The following is a 20806-nucleotide window of genomic DNA, read 5'->3' as shown; positions in this document are numbered from 1 at the left end:
GATAGCGATTCCCCTCCCCTACCCCACCTGCTGTCAGCTGCGGTTGCAGGCACTGATGTGCCTTGGAGACTCAGGTGCACCTCCCCCACCCCTCCTCCCTTCAGCTCCTGTTGCCAGGCACTGGTTTGCGTTGGAGACGGAACCCTTGTAGGGGTTCCAAGCACTTCCTAGTGGCCCAGAAGACACTGGTGATCGGAGACCAAGCCACAAGGCTCTTTGGAGCCAGCTGGGGGCCATCCAAATGCCTCCCCACACAGTTGTGGAGCCGCTGTGGGCTGTCCTGGAGCAGCTGTGGGCTGCTGGGTTGGTGATAGACGAACGTTGGCCACATGTGCCACGAGTCTCTGGGTTTCGCTGGGAGATCCTGGTGTGCACTGCAGTGGTGGTGTTCCTGGGAAAGAGTGCACTCAGCTTCCGAAGAAGAAAGGGGCAGTGTGCCCAGAACGAGGAAGTCTCTGGAAAAGGCATGGAGAAGACCGAACCGGACGCACAAGCCCGTGGAGCTGTCGCATCATCCGAGCCGAAGGCCAGTCCTCTCCCGTTCCAGCTTCTTGCTCTGGCTGCCCTGAATCAAGATGCCGGGTATTGGTCAGTGGGAAACACCACGCAACTGCTGAAGGGAGTTCGGGAAAGGCTGTTGAAGAGCCCTCACCAGCTGCCTCCTGAAAATCCCATCTGTGGAGCAGCCCAGGAAGATGGAGAAGCCCTGGTGAGGAAAACACCAGAAGGCTTCAAGGACAGCCGTGATCTGCAGGCAAGTGCAGACCCGCTGGTTCAGGAGATTGGCAGCTGTGGACAGAGAGTGCAGGACGAGGCAGGGCAGGCAGGCAGGCCAGAGCTTCCTGAAGGAGGAGTGCGGCGGCAGGCCAGCGCTGAGGGCCAGCGCCAGCAGCACACCCTCAGCCAGATCCTCCTGAAGGGGATGCATGTGCTAGAGCTGCTTGGAGATCATCTGGAAGGTGGGGGCTCAAGGAGGCAGGTGGAGATGGCTCCTCCTCCCCTGACCACGTGCCCTCAGGCGAGAGCCCCGTGAACCAATTAAAGCCGTCCAGGGCACTGAAGAAGGCACGTCAGAGGAAAGAAGAGCTCCCAAGAAACCCAACAAGCCACCAAGCTGAGCAAGTACCTGTTCACCTTCGGAACACCCTCCTGGACGGTGAGATTCCGAAGTTGCGCCTGACGCTTGAGGCAGAGCCGAAGCTGTGCGAAGAGCACCTCAGACACCTGGAGAGGAAGATGATGGAGGAGAAGGCACGCTGCCTGCAAGTGAAGAACGAGCTTGCCAAGGTGCGCAGGAAGGCGGATGCTGCCCACTGGCACTTGGGCCTCTATAGGAACATGGCCGCCGACCTGCACCGAGAATGGCAGAAAATCTCCTCCTTGCATGAGCGGGAACGCCTCCTGGTGGAGAAGAGAAGTGAGGAGAGCCAGAAGGCTGTCCTGTGGGCAGAGAGGGAGTTCCAAAGGCTCCAGGCCCAAAACCATTGCCTCAGGCAGAAGCTGGCCAACTCTGGGCCCAAGGTCCAGCCTGTCTCCGGGGGGCCTCCTGCTCCTGCTCCTGCTGTTCCGGGCACAGCCTCCAAATACCCTCAAGCGCCAAAGGCTCCCCTGAAACCCAGGAAGCCCAAGAAGGGAGCAAGGGTGCACTGGCCAGACTCCAAGTTCTCGGGTCCCCTGCAGGTCTGATTCCCTTGCCCAGCAGCCACCAACACTCACAACCAGAGCACAAAAGCTCCTGTGCTTACCCCTTCAGCCATACCCATGGCTCCTTTGACTTGAGATCCACCCCATTCTTTAGCCTGATGCTCCATATTCCCTGGAGCCGTATGAGTGTGAGAGAATATTTTTCAGTGTTAAGCATAACACAAATAAAAATAAAAATATCCAATGGCTGAGACTCCTGCTACTGAGAATGGATTTGATTAAGGGATTCTATGCCAAGCAAGGGACGGTTTGAAGTGTCTTGTATCGATCCCTTAATCGTCCCAATAACCCAGTGTGTCATGTCTGACTGAGGTTCAGACAGGGGAAACAACTTGCCCCAAGATCACACAGCTAGTGAATTTCAGAGCTCCCGTTCCAAACCAGGGTTGTCTAATGATCACCTGCTGTGCCAATAACTTCTACGACTATGCCTACTACTTTTCTTCTTCTTCTTCTTCTTCTTCTTCTTCTTCTTCTTCTTCTTCTTCTTCTTCTTGTTCTTCTTCTTCTTCTTCTTGTTCTTCTTCTTTGGAGAGACAGAAAGGGTGACGGCGCACACATACACACACACACACACACACACACACACACACACACACACACAAAGGAACGCACACACATGCAGGCGGGGGAGGGGCCGAGTTAGAGAGATTCCTCGACAGGCTTGGGACTCAAGTGCTGAACCAGACGCTGGTCTGGATTTCCCAGATCACGTGATCAGCCCTGAACCGAAATCAGGAGCCAGACACTGAACTGACAGGCACCCTTGGGCAAGGCACTTCTAGGCAAGCTGCTGAAGGATCCCAGAAGGGCTTGGTAAAATGTTCCCCTCGTTCATGTCCTAGGATGTGATGATTCTATGCAAAGATAATAGTGCATATAATATAATCTAACATAATATATAATAATATAAGGATGCAGAGATTATAGTGGTGGCTAGCTGAGGTCAAGTCCCAGCCAAGTAGGGAGGGCAGCCTTTAAGGGTCTCCAACGATTCCCATCTTGGGTACACATCGTTTTGTGTTCCATACTCTACCTCTTGATTCGAGTCAGAACTACTGACTCCCTTGTAAAGGACAGAATGTGGCCAAAGTGATAGGATGTCACTTCGGAGGTTAGTTTACAAAGAGACTGGTCTCCTCTAGGGCTTGCCCGCCCTCTGTCCCTCCCTCCCTCATCTGTTCCCAGGGAAGCCAGCTGCTCCTTGGGAGCTTTATGCTGGAGAGGCCCACGGGGCAAGGAATGACTATTTCTTGCTTCCAGCCATGGAGGGCCTCTGGCGGCTCACAGCCAGCTGAGTGAGCTCAAAAGCAGACTTACCCCCAACAAGCCCGCAGATGACTGAAGATCCAGAGGCCCTCTGGACTGCAGCCTTGTGAGAGATCCTGAGCCACAGGGACCTGGCTAGTTGCACCTGGATGGCTGGCCCACAGAAACCATATCAGGTTATGAATGTTGTTTTAGGCCCATTGGTTCGGGGAAAACCTTCAAGAAAGACAGGAGTGTGACGCCAAATGTTTGGCTTCTGACCCACCCCCCCTCTCCTGGGGTTGAAATTCCAGGGAAATCAAGAGATGGTAGAAACGCCTGAGAGATGAGGGCAAACAATGGAAGAGAGAGGACATCTATGCTGATCGCCATGGATCTCTCTGAGAGGACATCCTCCCACTTGATCCTCCTGTGTCGAAGGGTGGCAAATGCAGGGGGAGACACCTGGCAGTGTGGTCCAAGTCGGCTGAGAGCACTCGACCCAGCCCCACAGAGCCTCCTAGAAGGCAGAGAAAGAGCCCAGAAGTTCCCTGGGGCCCCTAGAGAAGGCCCCGAGAGAATGAGATGAGTTGAAAGCCTGGGACCTGGTCGTTGGACTTCTAGACTGGAGGGGAGATGGCCTGTGGAAGGGCCACTGCCCGCAACCCCTGTTGGACCAGACCCCTCCTGTCTGCTTTGGGAGCCTGGGGGTGAATATGAGAATGAATTCATGTAGAAGAGATGGTGTTCTAATGCTTGGTTTCAACTTCTTGAAATCGTTTCAACTTCTTGAAGTCGTTGACATTCCTTTTCTCCTTGTCCCCAGGACCACCATGAATGGGAAGGGGCCTTCAAAGAAGCAAGACGAGAACATCTCTTACAAGGCTGTCCAGTGTCAATATCCAACCACTGCAGTCACTTCTACCCCCTTGGCAGCCCCACTGCTTCCATCAGGACACAGATCCGTTCCTGTACAGGTTTTTGAGCAAACGTAAGTTTGGATTTCTCTCAGAGAAATGCCAAGAGTGCAATGACTGGGTTCCTAGGGTGGTTGCAAGTCTAGTTTTCAGAGAAACTGTGTGGAGGGTTGGTCACTCTACTGTGCACCCGAAAAGCATATTCTACTGCTTGTTCCCTGGAATTTAAATCCAGGCCTTGAAAAAGAAAAGGAACTGTGAACTGTTTTCAAGAGGGAGCTCTATTATCTTCCATTCCCAACAGCGATGCAGGAGCGATCCAGTGGTGCCACATCCTGCCTTGCATTGGGGAGTGGGGTCTCTCTCTCCCTCTCGGGTGCATTTGGTTTGCATCATGCTGATAGGTGTGCAGTGAGAGCTCATTGGAGTTTGAATTTGAATTGCCCCGATGGTAACTTTTTATGGGATTTCCATCTGTATACTCTTTGGTAAAGTGTTTCGGTCTTTTGCCCATTTTTTTTGTTCTTGTTCTTTTCAGACTGGATGGCTTGCTTCTTTGGGGGTCAACTTTTGAGGTTCTCTCCTTCCGACAGGAGTCCTTTATCAGGTATGTGGTTTGCACCTGTTTTCTCCCAGTTTGTAGCTTCCCTTTTGGGTCTTCTTCACAAGGTGTTTCACACATTACAGACTTCCAATTCTGATTGTTGGATCATGTCTAATGAATCAACTCTTCTTGAACGGAACATGATTTGATGTCCAGTCGGAGGATTCTTTACCTAGCTGTCCATTCTGGACATTTTTTTCCCTAGAAGATTTATCATTTTACATAGAAGGCGGTGATTAATTTTGAGTTAATTTAACAAATTTTTTTTTCTTTTTGAGAGAGTGAGCATGCGCATGAGTGGGGCGTGGGGTGGAGGGAGAAGCGAAAAGAGCATCCTTAAGCAGACTCCCCAGTGAGCTTGGAGCCTGATTTTGTCCCGGGACCCTGAGAGCATGACAAGAGCCGAAATTAAGAGCTGGCTGCCTCAGCGACTGAGTCACCCAGGCGCCACGAGTTCAGTTTTGTACAGAGGATGAGCCTTCGATTGTGGTCCTCGTCCTCCTCGTCCTCCACCTCCACCTCCTCCTCCTCTCTGCCCCTCCCTCTTCTTCTTCTCCTTCTTCTTCTTTGTCTCTGGAAGTCCACTTGCTCTAGCACCATTTCTTCAAAACGCTGTCACTCCTCCATTGAATTGCTTTTCCCCTTTGTCAGAATCCCATTGACATGTTGGTGGTTGGTCTCTTTCTGGGTTTGATCCTGTTCCACTTATCTATCTTTATACTGTTCCATTTGTCTATCCCTTCACCAACACCACACATTTTTGATTACTATAGCTGTAGATCTTGAAATTGGGTGGAAGGATTCCTTTGGTTTTCTTCTTTAGTTTTATTTTCTCATCTTTTTCTAGGTTCTGACGTGGAGAGCTTATTGTTTTGAGACAGGGAGAGACAGACAAAGAGAGAGAGAGAGAGAGAGAGAGAGAGAGACAGGGAAGGGGTACAGAGAGAGAGAGATAGAGACGGATTATTAAGCAGCCTCCATGACCAGCAGCAGCACAATGCAGGTTCAGTCTCACAACCCCGAGTTTGATCATGACCCGAGTCAAAATCAAGAGTTGGACTAACTGACTGAGCCTCCCAGATGCTCCTCCTCCTTTCTAACATAGGCAGTGATTGCTCTGCATGGTGCTGTCCATTGATTGAGCTGTGTCCCACACATTTTCATATGTTGTATGTTCATTTTCCTTCACTTCAATGCATTGAGATTTGATCTTTGATCTTTGATCATCTAGAATGTGACTTTCTCAGTGTTTGGATATTTGTTATCTTTCTCCTTTGGATACCTAGTTTGCTTTTTAAATATATATTTTTTTTAATGTTGAAATTGTACTTTCGAGAAATTGATCGATAGGGTTGTCTTTGTTTCAGGTGTATAAGATAGCGATTCCCCTCCCCTACCCCACCTGCTGTCAGCTGCGGTTGCAGGCACTGATGTGCCTTGGAGACTCAGGTGCACCTCCCCCACCCCTCCTCCCTTCAGCTCCTGTTGCCAGGCACTGGTTTGCCTTGGAGACGGAACCCTCGTAGGGGTTCCAAGCACTTCCTAGTGGCCCAGAAGACACTGGTGATCGGAGACCAAGCCACAAGGCTCTTTGGAGCCAGCTGGGGGCCATCCAAATGCCTCCCCACACAGTTGTGGAGCCGCTGTGGGCTGTCCTGGAGCAGCTGTGGGCTGCTGGGTTGGTGATAGACGAACGTTGGCCACATGTGCCACGAGTCTCTGGGTTTCGCTGGGAGATCCTGGTGTGCACTGCAGTGGTGGTGTTCCTGGGAAAGAGTGCACTCAGCTTCCGAAGAAGAAAGGGGCAGTGTGCCCAGAACGAGGAAGTCTCTGGAAAAGGCATGGAGAAGACCGAACCGGACGCACAAGCCCGTGGAGCTGTCGCATCATCCGAGCCGAAGGCCAGTCCTCTCCCGTTCCAGCTTCTTGCTCTGGCTGCCCTGAATCAAGATGCCGGGTATTGGTCAGTGGGAAACACCACGCAACTGCTGAAGGGAGTTCGGGAAAGGCTGTTGAAGAGCCCTCACCAGCTGCCTCCTGAAAATCCCATCTGTGGAGCAGCCCAGGAAGATGGAGAAGCCCTGGTGAGGAAAACACCAGAAGGCTTCAAGGACAGCCGTGATCTGCAGGCAAGTGCAGACCCGCTGGTTCAGGAGATTGGCAGCTGTGGACAGAGAGTGCAGGACGAGGCAGGGCAGGCAGGCAGGCCAGAGCTTCCTGAAGGAGGAGTGCGGCGGCAGGCCAGCGCTGAGGGCCAGCGCCAGCAGCACACCCTCAGCCAGATCCTCCTGAAGGGGATGCATGTGCTAGAGCTGCTTGGAGATCATCTGGAAGGTGGGGGCTCAAGGAGGCAGGTGGAGATGGCTCCTCCTCCCCTGACCACGTGCCCTCAGGCGAGAGCCCCGTGAACCAATTAAAGCCGTCCAGGGCACTGAAGAAGGCACGTCAGAGGAAAGAAGAGCTCCCAAGAAACCCAACAAGCCACCAAGCTGAGCAAGTACCTGTTCACCTTCGGAACACCCTCCTGGACGGTGAGATTCCGAAGTTGCGCCTGACGCTTGAGGCAGAGCCGAAGCTGTGCGAAGAGCACCTCAGACACCTGGAGAGGAAGATGATGGAGGAGAAGGCACGCTGCCTGCAAGTGAAGAACGAGCTTGCCAAGGTGCGCAGGAAGGCGGATGCTGCCCACTGGCACTTGGGCCTCTATAGGAACATGGCCGCCGACCTGCACCGAGAATGGCAGAAAATCTCCTCCTTGCATGAGCGGGAACGCCTCCTGGTGGAGAAGAGAAGTGAGGAGAGCCAGAAGGCTGTCCTGTGGGCAGAGAGGGAGTTCCAAAGGCTCCAGGCCCAAAACCATTGCCTCAGGCAGAAGCTGGCCAACTCTGGGCCCAAGGTCCAGCCTGTCTCTGGGGGGCCTCCTGCTCCTGCTCCTGCTGTTCCGGGCACAGCCTCCAAATACCCTCAAGCGCCAAAGGCTCCCCTGAAACCCAGGAAGCCCAAGAAGGGAGCAAGGGTGCACTGGCCAGACTCCAAGTTCTCGGGTCCCCTGCAGGTCTGATTCCCTTGCCCAGCAGCCACCAACACTCACAACCAGAGCACAAAAGCTCCTGTGCTTACCCCTTCAGCCATACCCATGGCTCCTTTGACTTGAGATCCACCCCATTCTTTAGCCTGATGCTCCATATTCCCTGGAGCCGTATGAGTGTGAGAGAATATTTTTCAGTGTTAAGCATAACACAAATAAAAATAAAAATATCCAATGGCTGAGACTCCTGCTACTGAGAATGGATTTGATTAAGGGATTCTATGCCAAGCAAGGGACGGTTTGAAGTGTCTTGTATCGATCCCTTAATCGTCCCAATAACCCAGTGTGTCATGTCTGACTGAGGTTCAGACTGGGGAAACAACTTGCCCCAAGATCACACAGCTAGTGAATTTCAGAGCTCCCGTTCCAAACCAGGGTTGTCTAATGATCACCTGCTGTGCCAATAACTTCTACGACTATGCCTACTACTTTTCTTCTTCTTCTTCTTCTTCTTCTTCTTCTTCTTCTTCTTCTTCTTCTTCTTCTTCTTCTTCTTCTTGTTCTTCTTCTTCTTCTTCTTGTTCTTCTTCTTTGGAGAGACAGAAAGGGTGACGGCGCACACATACACACACACACACACACACACACACACACACACACAAAGGAACGCACACACATGCAGGCGGGGGAGGGGCCGAGTTAGAGAGATTCCTCGACAGGCTTGGGACTCAAGTGCTGAAGCAGACGCTGGTCTGGATTTCCCAGATCACGTGATCAGCCCTGAACCGAAATCAGGAGCCAGACACTGAACTGACAGGCACCCTTGGGCAAGGAACTTCTAGGCAAGCTGCTGAAGGATACCAGAAGGGCTTGGTAAAATGTTCCCCTCGTTCACGTCCTAGGATGTGATGATTCTATGCAAAGATAATAGTGCATATAATATAATCTAACGTAATATATAATAATATAAGGATGCAGAGATTATAGTGGTGGCTGGCTGAGGTCAAGTCCCAGCCAAGTAGGGAGGGCAGCCTTTAAGGGTCTCCAACGATTCCCATCTTGGGTACACATCGTTTTGTGTTCCATACTCTACCTCTTGATTCGAGTCAGAACTACTGACTCCCTTGTAAAGGACAGAATGTGGCCAAAGTGATAGGATGTCACTTCGGAGGTTAGTTTACAAAGAGACTGGTCTCCTCTAGGGCTTGCCCGCCCTCTGTCCCTCCCTCCCTCATCTGTTCCCAGGGAAGCCAGCTGCTCCTTGGGAGCTTTATGCTGGAGAGGCCCACGGGGCAAGGAATGACTATTTCTTGCTCCCAGCCATGGAGGGCCTCTGGCGGCTCACAGCCAGCTGAGTGAGCTCAAAAGCAGACTTACCCCCAACAAGCCCGCAGATGACTGAAGATCCAGAGGCCCTCTTGACTGCAGCCTTGTGAGAGATCCTGAGCCACAGGGACCTGGCTAGTTGCACCTGGATGGCTGGCCCACAGAAACCATATCAGGTTATGAATGTTGTTTTAGGCCCATTGGTTCAGGGAAAACCTTCAAGAAAGACAGGAGTGTGACGCCAAATGTTTGGCTTCTGACCCACCCCCCCTCTCCTGGGGTTGAAATTCCAGGGAAATCAAGAGATGGTAGAAACGCCTGAGAGATGAGGGCAAACAATGGAAGAGAGAGGACATCTATGCTGATCGCCATGGATCTCTGTGAGAGGACATCCTCCCACTTGATCCTCCTGTGTCGAAGGGTGGCAAATGCAGGGGGAGACACCTGGCAGTGTGGTCCAAGTCGGCTGAGAGCACTCGACCCAGCCCCACAGAGCCTCCTAGAAGGCAGAGAAAGAGCCCAGAAGTTCCGTGGGGCCCCTAGAGAAGGCCCCGAGAGAATGAGATGAGTTGAAAGCCTGGGACCTGGTCATTGGACTTTTAGACTGGAGGGGAGATGGCCTGTGGAAGGGCCACTGCCCGCAACCCCTGTTGGACCAGACCCCTCCTGTCTGCTTTGGGAGACTGGGGGTGAATATGACAATGAATTCATGTAGAAGAGATGGTGTTCTAATGCTTGGTTTCAACTTCTTGAAATCGTTTCAACTTCTTGAAGTCGTTGACATTCCTTTTCTCCTTGTCCCCAGGACCACCATGAATGGGAAGGGGCCTTCAAAGAAGCAAGACGAGAACATCTCTTACAAGGCTGTCCAGTGTCAATATCCAACCACTGCAGTCACTTCTACCCCCTTGGCAGCCCCACTGCTTCCATCAGGACACAGATCCGTTCCTGTACAGGTTTTTGAGCAAACGTAAGTTTGGATTTCTCTCAGAGAAATGCCAAGAGTGCAATGACTGGGGTCCTAGGGTGGTTGCAAGTCTAGTTTTCAGAGGAACTGTGTGGAGGGTTGGGTCACTATACTGTGCACCCGAAAAGCATATTCTACTGCTTGTTCCCTGGAATTTAACTCCAGGCCTTGAAAAAGAAAAGGAACTGTGAACTGTTTTCAAGAGGGAGCTCTATCATCTTCCATTCCCAACAGCGATGCAGGAGCGATCCAGTCGTTCCACATCCTGCCTTGCATTGGGGAGTGGGGTCTCTCTCTCCCTCTCGGGTGCATTTGGTTTGCATCATGGTGATAGGTGTGCAGTGAGAGCTCATTGGAGTTTGAATTTGAATTGCCCCGATGGTAACATTATATGGGATTTCCATCTGTATACTCTTTGGTAAAGTGTTTCGGTCTTTTGCCCATTTTTTTGTTTTTGTTCTTTTCAGACTGGATGGCTTGCTTCTTTGGGGGTCCACTTTTGAGGTTCTCTCCTTCCGACAGGAGTCCTTTATCAGGTATGTGGTTTGCACCTATTTTCTCCCAGTTTGTAGCTTCCCTTTTGGGTCTTCTTCACAAGGTGTTTCACACATTACAGACTTCCAATTCTGATTGTTGGATCATGTCTAATGAATCAACTCTTCTTGAACGGAACATGATTTGATGTCCAGTCAGAGGATTCTTTACCTAGCTGTCCATTCTGGACATTTTTTTCCCTAGAAGATTTATCATTTTACATAGAAGGCGGTGATTAATTTTGAGTTAATTTAACAAATTTTTTTTTTCTTTTTGAGAGAGTGAGCATGCGCATGAGTGGGGCGTGGGGTGGAGGGAGAAGCGAAAAGAGCGTCCTTAAGCAGACTCCCCAGTGAGCTTGGAGCCTGATTTTGTCCCGGGACCCTGAGAGCATGACAAGAGCCGAAATTAAGAGCTGGCTGCCTCAGCGACTGAGTCACCCAGGCGCCACGAGTTCAGTTTTGTACAGAGGATGAGCCTTCGATTGTGGTCCTCGTCCTCCTCGTCCTCCACCTCCACCTCCTCCTCCTCTCTGCCCCTCCCTCTTCTTCTTCTCCTTCTTCTTCTTTGTCTCTGGAAGTCCACTTGCTCTAGCACCATTTCTTCAAAACGCTGTCACTCCTCCATTGAATTGCTTTTCCCCTTTGTCAGAATCCCATTGACATGTTGGTGGTTGGTCTCTTTCTGGGTTTGATCCTGTTCCACTTTTATATCTTTATACTGTTCCATTTGTCTATCCCTTCACCAACACCACACATTTTTGATTACTATAGCTGTAGATCTTGAAACTGGGTGGAAGGATTCCTTTGGTTTTCTTCTTTAGTTTTATTTTCTCATCTTTTTCTAGGTTCTGACGTGGAGAGCTTATTGTTTTGAGACAGGGAGAGACAGAGAGACAGAGAGAGAGAGAGAGAGAGAGACAGGGAAGGGGTACAGAGAGAGAGAGATAGAGACGGATTATTAAGCAGCCTCCATGCCCAGCACCAGCACAATGCAGGTTCAGTCTCACAACCCCGAGTTTGATCATGACCCGAGTCAAAATCAAGAGTTGGACTAACTGACTGAGCCTCCCAGATGCTCCTCCTCCTTTCTAACATAGGCAGTGATTGCTCTGCATGGTGCTGTCCATTGATTGAGCTGTGTCCCACACATTTTCATATGTTGTATGTTCATTTTCCTTCACTTCAATGCATTGAGATTTGATCTTTGATCTTTGATCATCTAGAAGGTTACTTTCTCAGTGTTTGGATATTTGTTATCTTTCTCCTTTGGATACCTAGTTTGCTTTTTAAATATATATTTTTTGAATGTTGAAATTGTACTTCCGAGAAATTGATCGATAGGGTTGTCTTTGTTTCAGGTGTATAAGATAGCGATTCCCCTCCCCTACCCCACCTGCTGTCAGCTGCGGTTGCAGGCACTGATGTGCCTTGGAGACTCAGGTGCACCTCCCCCACCCCTCCTCCCTTCAGCTCCTGTTGCCAGGCACTGGTTTGCGTTGGAGACGGAACCCTCGTAGGGCTTCCAAGCACTTCCTAGTGGCCCAGAAGACACTGGTGATCGGAGACCAAGCCACAAGGCTCTTTGGAGCCAGCTGGGGGCCATTCAAATGCCTCCCCACACAGTTGTGGAGCCGCTGTGGGCTGTCCTGGAGCAGCTGTGGGCTGCTGGGTTGGTGATAGACGAACGTTGGCCACATGTGCCACGAGTCTCTGGGTTTCGCTGGGAGATCCCGGTGTGCACTGCAGTGGTGGTGTTCCTGGGAAAGAGTGCACTCAGCTTCCGAAGAAGAAAGGGGCAGTGTGCCCAGAACGAGGAAGTCTCTGGAAAAGGCATGGAGAAGACCGAACCGGATGCACAAGCCCGTGGAGCTGTCGCATCATCCGAGCCGAAGGCCAGTCCTCTCCCGTTCCAGCTTCTTGCTCTGGCTGCCCTGAATCAAGATGCCGGGTATTGGTCAGTGGGAAACACCACGCAACTGCTGAAGGGAGTTCGAGAAAGGCTGTTGAAGAGCCCTCACCAGCTGCCTCATGAAAATCCCATCTGTGGAGCAGCCCAGGAAGATGGAGAAGCCCTGCTGAGGAAAACACCAGAAGGCTTCAAGGACAGCCGTGATCTGCAGGCAAGTGCAGACCCGCTGGTTCAGGAGATTGGCAGCTGTGGACAGAGAGTGCAGGACGAGGCAGGGCAGGCAGGCAGGCCAGAGCTTCCTGAAGGAGGAGTGCGGCGGCAGGCCAGCGCTGAGGGCCAGTGCCAGCAGCACACCCTCAGCCAGATCCTCCTGAAGGGGATGCATGTGCTAGAGCTGCTTGGAGATCATCTGGAAGGTGGGGGCTCAAGGAGGCAGGTGGAGATGGCTCCTCCTCCCCTGACCACGTGCCCTCAGGCGGGAGCCCCGTGAACCAATTAAAGCCGTCCAGGTCACTGAAGAAGGCACGTCAGAGGAAAGAAGAGCTCCCAAGAAACCCAACAAGCCACCAAGCTGAGCAAGTACCTGTTCACCTTCGGATCACCCTCCTGGACGGTGAGATTCCGAAGTTGCGCCTGAAGCTTGAGGCAGAGCCGAAGCTGTGCGAAGAGCACCTCAGACACCTGGAGAGGAAGATGATGGAGGAGATGGCACGCTGCCTGCAAGTGAAGAACGAGCTTGCCAAGGTGCGCAGGAAGGCGGATACTGCCCACTGGCACTTGGGCCTCTATAGGAACATGGCCGCCGACCTGCACCGAGAATGGCAGAAAATCTCCTCCTTGCATGAGCGGGAACGCCTCCTGGTGGAGAAGAGAAGTGAGGAGAGCCAGAAGGCTGTCCTGTGGGCAGAGAGGGAGTTCCAAAGGCTCCAGGCCCAAAACCATTGCCTCAGGCAGAAGCTGGCCAACTCTGGGCCCTAGGTCCAGCCTGTCTCCGGGGGGCCTCCTGCTCCTGCTCCTGCTGTTCCCGGCACAGCCTCCAAATACCCTCAAGCGCCAAAGGCTCCCCTGAAACCCAGGAAGCCCAAGAAGGGAGCAAGGGTGCACTGGCCAGACTCCAAGTTCTCGGGTCCCCTGCAGGTCTGATTCCCTTGCCCAGCAGCCACCAACACTCACAACCAGAGCACCAAAGCTCCTGTGCTTACCCCTTCAGCCATACCCATGGCTCCTTTGACTTGAGATCCACCCCATTCTTTAGCCTGATGCTCCATATTCCCTGGAGCCGTATGAGTGTGAGAGAATATTTTTCAGTGTTAAGCATAACACAAATAAAAATAAAAATATCCAATGGCTGAGACTCCTGCTACTGAGAATGGATTTGATTAAGGGATTCTATGCCAAGCAAGGGACGGTTTGAAGTGTCTTGTATCGATCCCTTAATCGTCCCAATAACCCAGTGTGTCATGTCTGACTGAGGTTCAGACAGGGGAAACAACTTGCCCCAAGATCACACAGCTAGTGAATTTCAGAGCTCCCGTTCCAAACCAGGGTTGTCTAATGATCACCTGCTGTGCCAATAACTTCTACGACTATGCCTACTACTTTTCTTCTTCTTCTTCTTCTTCTTCTTCTTCTTCTTCTTCTTCTTCTTCTTGTTCTTCTTCTTCTTCTTCTTGTTCTTCTTCTTTGGAGAGACAGAAAGGGTGACGGCGCACACATACACACACACACACACAAAGGAACGCACACACATGCAGGCGGGGGAGGGGCCGAGTAAGAGAGATTCCTCGACAGGCTTGGGACTCAAGTGCTGAAGCAGACGCTGGTCTGGATTTCCCAGATCACGTGATCAGCCCTGAACCGAAATCAGGAGCCAGACACTGAACTGACAGGCACCCTTGGGCAAGGAACTTCTAGGCAAGCTGCTGAAGGATCCCAGAAGGGCTTGGTAAAATGTTCCCCTCGTTCACGTCCTAGGATGTGATGATTCTATGCAAAGATAATAGTGCATATCATATAATCTAACATAATATATAATAATATAAGGATGCCGAGATTATAGTGGTGGCTAGCTGAGGTCAAGTCCCAGCCAAGTAGGGAGGGCAGCCTTTAAGGGTCTCCAACGATTCCCATCTTGGGTACACATCGTTTTGTGTTCCATACTCTACCTCTTGATTCGAGTCAGAACTACTGACTCCCTTGTAAAGGACAGAATGTGGCCAAAGTGATAGGATGTCCCTTCGGAGGTGAGTTTACAAAGAGACTGGTCTCCTCTTGGGCTTGCCCGCCCTCCGTCCCTCCCTCCCTCATCTGTTCCCAGGGAAGCCAGCTGCTCCTTGGGAGCTTTATGCTGGAGAGGCCCATGGGGCAAGGAATGACTATTTCTTGCTTCCAGCCATGGAGGGCCTCTGGCTGCTCACAGCCAGCTGAGTGAGCTCAAAAGCAGACTTACCCCCAACAAGCCCGCAGATGACTGAAGATCCAGAGGCCCTCTGGACTGCAGCCTTGTGAGAGATCCTGAGCCACAGGGACCTGGCTAGTTGCACCTGGATGGCTGGCCCACAGAAACCATATCAGGTTATGAATGTTGTTTTAGGCCCATTGGTTCGGGGAAAACCTTCAAGAAAGACAGGAGTGGGAAGCCAAATGTTTGGCTTCTGACCCACCCCCCGTCTCCTGGGGTTGAAATTCCAGGGAAATCAAGAGATGGTCGAAACGCCTGAGAGATGAGGGTAAACAATGGAAGAGAGAGGGCATCTATTCTGATCGCCATGGATCTCTCTGAGAGGACATCCTCCCACTTGATCCTCCTGTGTCGAAGGGTGGCAAATGCAGGGGGAGACACCTGGCAGTGTGGTCCAAGTCGGCTGAGAGCACTCGACCCAGCCCCACAGAGCCTCCTAGAAGGCAGGGAAAGAGCCCAGAAGTTCCCTGGGGCTCCTAGAGCAGGCCCCTAGAGAATGAGATGAGTTGAAAGCCTGGGACCTGGTCGTTGGACTTCTAGGCTGGAGGGGAGATGGCCTGTGGAAGGGCCACTGCCCGCAACCCCTGTTGGACCAGACCCCTCCTGTCTGCTTTGGGAGACTGGGGGTGAATATGAGAATGAATTCATGTAGAAGAGATGGTGTTCTAATGCTTGGTTTCAACTTCTTGAAATCCTTTCAACTTCTTGAAATCGTTGACATTCCTTTTCTCCTTGTCCCCAGGACCACCATGAATGGGAAGGGGCCTTCAAAGAAGCAAGACGAGAACATCTCTTACAAGGCTGTCCAGTGTCAATATCCAACCACTGCAGTCACTTCTACCCCCTTGGCAGCCCCACTGCTTCCATCAGGACACAGATCCGTTCCTGTACAGGTTTTTGAGCAAACGTAAGTTTGGATTTCTCGCAGAGAAATGCCAAGAGTGCAATGACTGGGGTCCTAGGGTGGTTCAAATCTAGTTTTCAGAGAAACTGTGTGGAGGGTTGGGTCACTCTACTGTGCACCCGAAAAGCATATTCTACTGCTTGTTCCCTGGAATTTAAATCCAGGCCTTGAAAAAGAAAAGGAACTGTGAACTGTTTTCAAGAGGGAGCTCTATCAACTTCCATTCCCAACAGCGATGCAGGAGCGATCCAGTCGTTCCACATCCTGCCTTGCATTGGGGAGTGGGGTCTCTCTCTCCCTCTCGGGTGCATTTGGTTTGCATCATGCTGATAGGTGTGCAGTGAGAGCTCATTGGAGTTTGAATTTGAATTGCCCCGATGGTAACTTTTTATGGGATTTCCATCTGTATACTCTTTGGTAAAGTGTTTCGGTCTTTTGCCCATTTTTTTTGTTTTTGTTCTTTTCAGACTGGATGGCTTGCTTCTTTGGGGGTCTACTTTTGAGGTTCTCTCCTTCCGACAGGAGTCCTTTATCAGGTATGTGGTTTGCACCTATTTTCTCCCAGTTTGTAGCTCCCCTTTTGGGTCTTCTTCACAAGGTGTTTCACACATTACAGACTTCCAATTCTGATTGTTGGATCATGTCTAATGAATCAACTCTTCTTGAACGGAACATGATTTGATGTCCAGTCGGAGGATTCTTTCCCTAGCTGTCCATTCTCGACATTTTTTTCCCTAGAAGATTTATCATTTTACATAGAAGGCGGTGATTAATTTTGAGTTAATTTAACAAATTTTTTTTTCTTTTTGAGAGAGTGAGCATGCGCATGAGTGGGGCGTGGGGTGGAGGGAGAAGCGAAAAGAGCGTCCTTAAGCAGACTCCCCAGTGAGCTTGGAGCCTGATTTTGTCCCGGGACCCTGAGAGCATGACAAGAGCCGAAATTAAGAGCTGGCTGCCTCAGCGACTGAGTCACCCAGGCGCCACGAGTTCAGTTTTGTACAGAGGATGAGCCTTCGATTGTGGTCCTCGTCCTCCTCGTCCTCCACCTCCACCTCCTCCTCCTCTCTGCCCCTCCCTCTTCTTCTTCTCCTTCTTCTTCTTTGTCTCTGGAAGTCCACTTGCTCTAGCACCATTTCTTCAAAACGCTGTCACTCCTCCATTGAATTGCTTTTCCCCTTTGTCAGAATCCCATTGACATGTTGGTGGTTGGTCTCTTTCTGGGTTTGATCCTGTTCCACTTATCTATCTTTATACTGTTCCATTTGTCTATCCCTTCACCAACACCACACATTTTTGATTACTATAACTGTAGATCTTGAAACTGGGTGGAAGGATTCCTTTGGTTTTCTTCTTTAGTTTTATTTTCTCGTCTTTTTCTAGGTTCGGACGTGGAGAGCTTATTGTTTTGAGACAGAGAGAGAGAGAGAGAGAGAGAGAGAGAGAGACAGGGAAGGGGTACAGAGAGAGAGAGAGAGAGAGAGAGAGAGATTATTAAACAGCCTCCATGCCCAGCACCAGCACAATGCAGGTTCAGTCTCACAACCTCGAGTTTAATCATGACCCGAGTCAAAATCAAGAGTTGGACTAACTGACTGAGCCTCCCAGATGCTCCTCCTCCTTTCTAACATAGGCAGTGATTGCTCTACATGGTGCTGTCCATTGATTGTGCTGTGTCCCACACATTTTCATATGTTGTATGTTCATTTTTCTTCACTTCAATGCATTGGGATTTGATCTTTGAACTTTGATCATCTAGAAGGTCACTTTCTCAGTGTTTGGATATTTGTTCGTTTTCTCCTTTGGATACCTAGTTTGCTTTTTAAATATATTTTTTTTAATGTTGAAATTGTACTTCCGAGAAATTGATCGATAGGGTTGTCTTTGTTTCAGGTGTACAATAGAGCGATTCCCCTCCCCTACCCCACCTGCTGTCAGCTCCGGTTGCAGGCACTGATGCGCCTTGGAGACTCAGGTGCACCTCCCCCACCCCTCCTCCCTTCAGCTCCTGTTGCCAGGCACTGGTTTGCGTTGGAGACGGAACCCTCGTAGGGGTTCCAAGCACTTCCTAGTGGCCCAGAAGACACTGGTGATCGGAGACCAAGCCATAAGGCTCTTTGGAGCCAGCTGGTGGCCATCCAAATGCCTCCCCACACAGTTCTGGAGCTGCTGTGGGCTGTCCTGGAGCAGCTGTGGGCTGCTGGGTTGGTGATAGACGAACGTTGGCCACATGTGCCACGAGTCTCTGGGTTTCGCTGGGAGATCCTGGTGTGCACTGCAGTGGTGGTGTTCCTGGGAAAGAGTGCACTCAGCTTCCGAAGAAGAAAGGGGCAGTGTGCCCAGAACGAGGAAGTCTCTGGAAAAGGCATGGAGAAGACCGAACCGGACGCACAACCCGTGGAGCTGTCGCATCATCCGAGCCGAAGGCCAGTCCTCTCCCGTTCCAGCTTCTTGCTCTGGCTGCCCTGAATCAAGATGCCGGGTATTGGTCAGTGGGAAACACCACGCAACTGCTGAAGGGAGTTCGGGAAAGGCTGTTGAAGAGCCCTCACCAGCTGCCTCCTGAAAATCCCATCTGTGGAGCAGCCCAGGAAGATGGAGAAGCCCTGGTGAGGAAAACACCAGAAGGCTTCAAGGACAGCCGTGATCTGCAGGCAAGTGCAGACCCGCTGGTTCAGGAGATTGGCAGCTGTGGACAGAGAGTGCAGGATGAGGCAGGGCAGGCATGCAGGTCAGAGCTTCCTGAAGGAGGAGTGCGGCGGCAGGCCAGCGCTGAGGGCCAGAGCCAACAGCACACCCTCAGCCAGATCCTCCTGAAGGGGATGCATGTGCTAGAGCTGCTTGGAGATCATCTGGAAGGTGGGGGCTCAAGGATGCAGGTGGAGACTGGCTCCTCCTCCCCTGACCACGTGCCCTCAGGCGGGAGCCCCGTGAACCAATTCAAGCCGTCCAGGGCACTGAAGAAGGCACGTCAGAGGAATGAAGAGCTCCCAAGAAACCCAACAAGCCACCAAGCTGAGCAAGTACCTGTTCACCTTCGGAACACCCTCCTGGACGGTGAGATTCCAAAGTTTCGCCTGAAGCTTGAGGCAGAGCCGCAGCTGTGCGAAGAGCACCTCAGACACCTGGAGAGGAAGATGATGGAGGAGAAGGCACGCTGCCTGCAAGTGAAGAACGAGCTTGCCAAGGTGCGCAGGAAGGCGGATGCTGCCCACTGGCACTTGGGCCTCTATAGGAACATGGCCGCCGACCTGCACCGAGAATGGCAGCAAATCTCCTCCTTGCATGAGTGGGAGCGCCTCCTGGTGGAGAAGAGGAGTGAGGAGAGCCAGAAGGCTGTCCTGTGGGCAGAGAGGGAGTTCCAAAGGCTCCAGGCCCAAAACCATTGCCTCAGGCAGAAGCTGGCCAACTCTGGGCCCAAGGTCCAGCCTGTCTCCGGGGGGCCTCCTGCTCCTGCTCCTGCTGTTCCGGGCACAGCCTCCAAATACCCTCAAGGGCCAAAGGCTCCCCTGAAACCCAGGAAGCCCAAGAAGGGAGCAAGGGTGCACTGGCCAGACTCCAAGTTCTCGGGTCCCCTGCAGGTCTGATTCCCTTGCCCAGCAGCCACCAACACTCACAACCAGAGCACAGAAGCTCCTGTGCTTACCCCTTCAGCCATACCCATGGCTCCTTTGACTTGAGATCCACCCCATCCTTTAGCCTGATGCTCCATATTCCCTGGAGCCGTATGAGTGTGAGAGAATATTTTCCAGTGTTAAGCGTAACACAAATAAAAATAAAAATATCCAATGGCTGAGACTACTGCTACTGAGAATGGATTTGATTAAGGGATTCTATGCCAAGCAAGGGACGGTTTGAAGTGTCTTGTATCGATCCCTTAATCGTCCCAATAACCCAGTGTGTCATGTCTGACTGAGGTTCAGACAGGGGAAACAACTTGCCCCAAGATCACACAGCTAGTGAATTTCAGAGCTCCCGTTCCAAACCAGGGTTGTCTAATGATCACCTGCTGTGCCAATAACTTCTACTACTATGCCTACTCCTGTTCTTCTTCTTCTTCTTCTTCTTCTTCTTCTTCTTCTTCTTCTTCTTCTTCTTCTTCTTCTTCTTCTTCTTCTTCTTCTTTGGAGAGACAGAAAGGGTGATGGCGCACACATACACACACACACACACACAAAGGAACGCACACACATGCAGGCGGGGGAGGGGCCGAGTTAAAGAGATTCCTCGACAGGCTTCGGACTCAAGTGCTGAACCAGACGCTGGTCTGGATTTCCCAGATCACGTGATCAGCCCTGAATCGAAATCAGGAGCCAGACACTGACCTGACAGGCACCCTTGGGCAAGGAACTTCTAGGCAAGCTGCTGAAGGATCCCAGAAGGGCTTGGTAAAATGTTCCCCTCGTTCACGTCCTAGGATGTGATGATTCTATGCAAAGATAATAGTGCATATAATATAATCTAACATAATATATAATAATATAAGGATGCAGAGATTATAGTGGTGGCTAGCTGAGGTCAAGTCCCAGCCAAGTAGGGAGGGCAGCCTTTAAGGGTCTCCAACGATTCCCATCTTGGGTACACATCGTTTTGTGTTCCATACTCTACCTCTTGATTCGAGTCAGAACTACTGACTCCCTTGTAAAGGACAGAATGTGGCCAATGTGATAGGATGTCCCTTCGGAGGTGAGTTTACAAAGAGACTGGTCTCCTCTTGGGCTTGCCCGCCCTCCGTCCCTCCCTCCCTCATCTGTTCCCAGGGAAGCCAGCTGCTCCTTGGGAGCTTTATGCTGGAGAGGCCCATGGGGCAAGGAATGACTATTTCTTGCTTCCAGCCATGGAGGGCCTCTGGCTGCTCACAGCCAGCTGAGTGAGCTCAAAAGCAGACTTACCCCCAACAAGCCCGCAGATGACTGAAGATCCAGAGGCCCTCTGGACTGCAGCCTTGTGAGAGATCCTGAGCCACAGGGACCTGGCTAGTTGCACCTGGATGGCTGGCCCACAGAAACCATATCAGGTTATGAATGTTGTTTTAGGCCCATTGGTTCGGGGAAAACCTTCAAGAAAGACAGGAGTGGGAAGCCAAATGTTTGGCTTCTGACCCACCCCCCCTCTCCTGGGGTTGAAATTCCAGGGAAATCAAGAGATGGTCGAAACGCCTGAGAGATGAGGGTAAACAATGGAAGAGAGAGGACATCTATTCTG

This window comes from Meles meles, chromosome 1, assembly GCF_922984935.1.
Source record: "Meles meles chromosome 1, mMelMel3.1 paternal haplotype, whole genome shotgun sequence".
In the NCBI taxonomy this organism is placed as follows: domain Eukaryota; kingdom Metazoa; phylum Chordata; class Mammalia; order Carnivora; family Mustelidae; genus Meles; species Meles meles.
Note: the sequence above shows the minus strand (reverse complement) of the source record.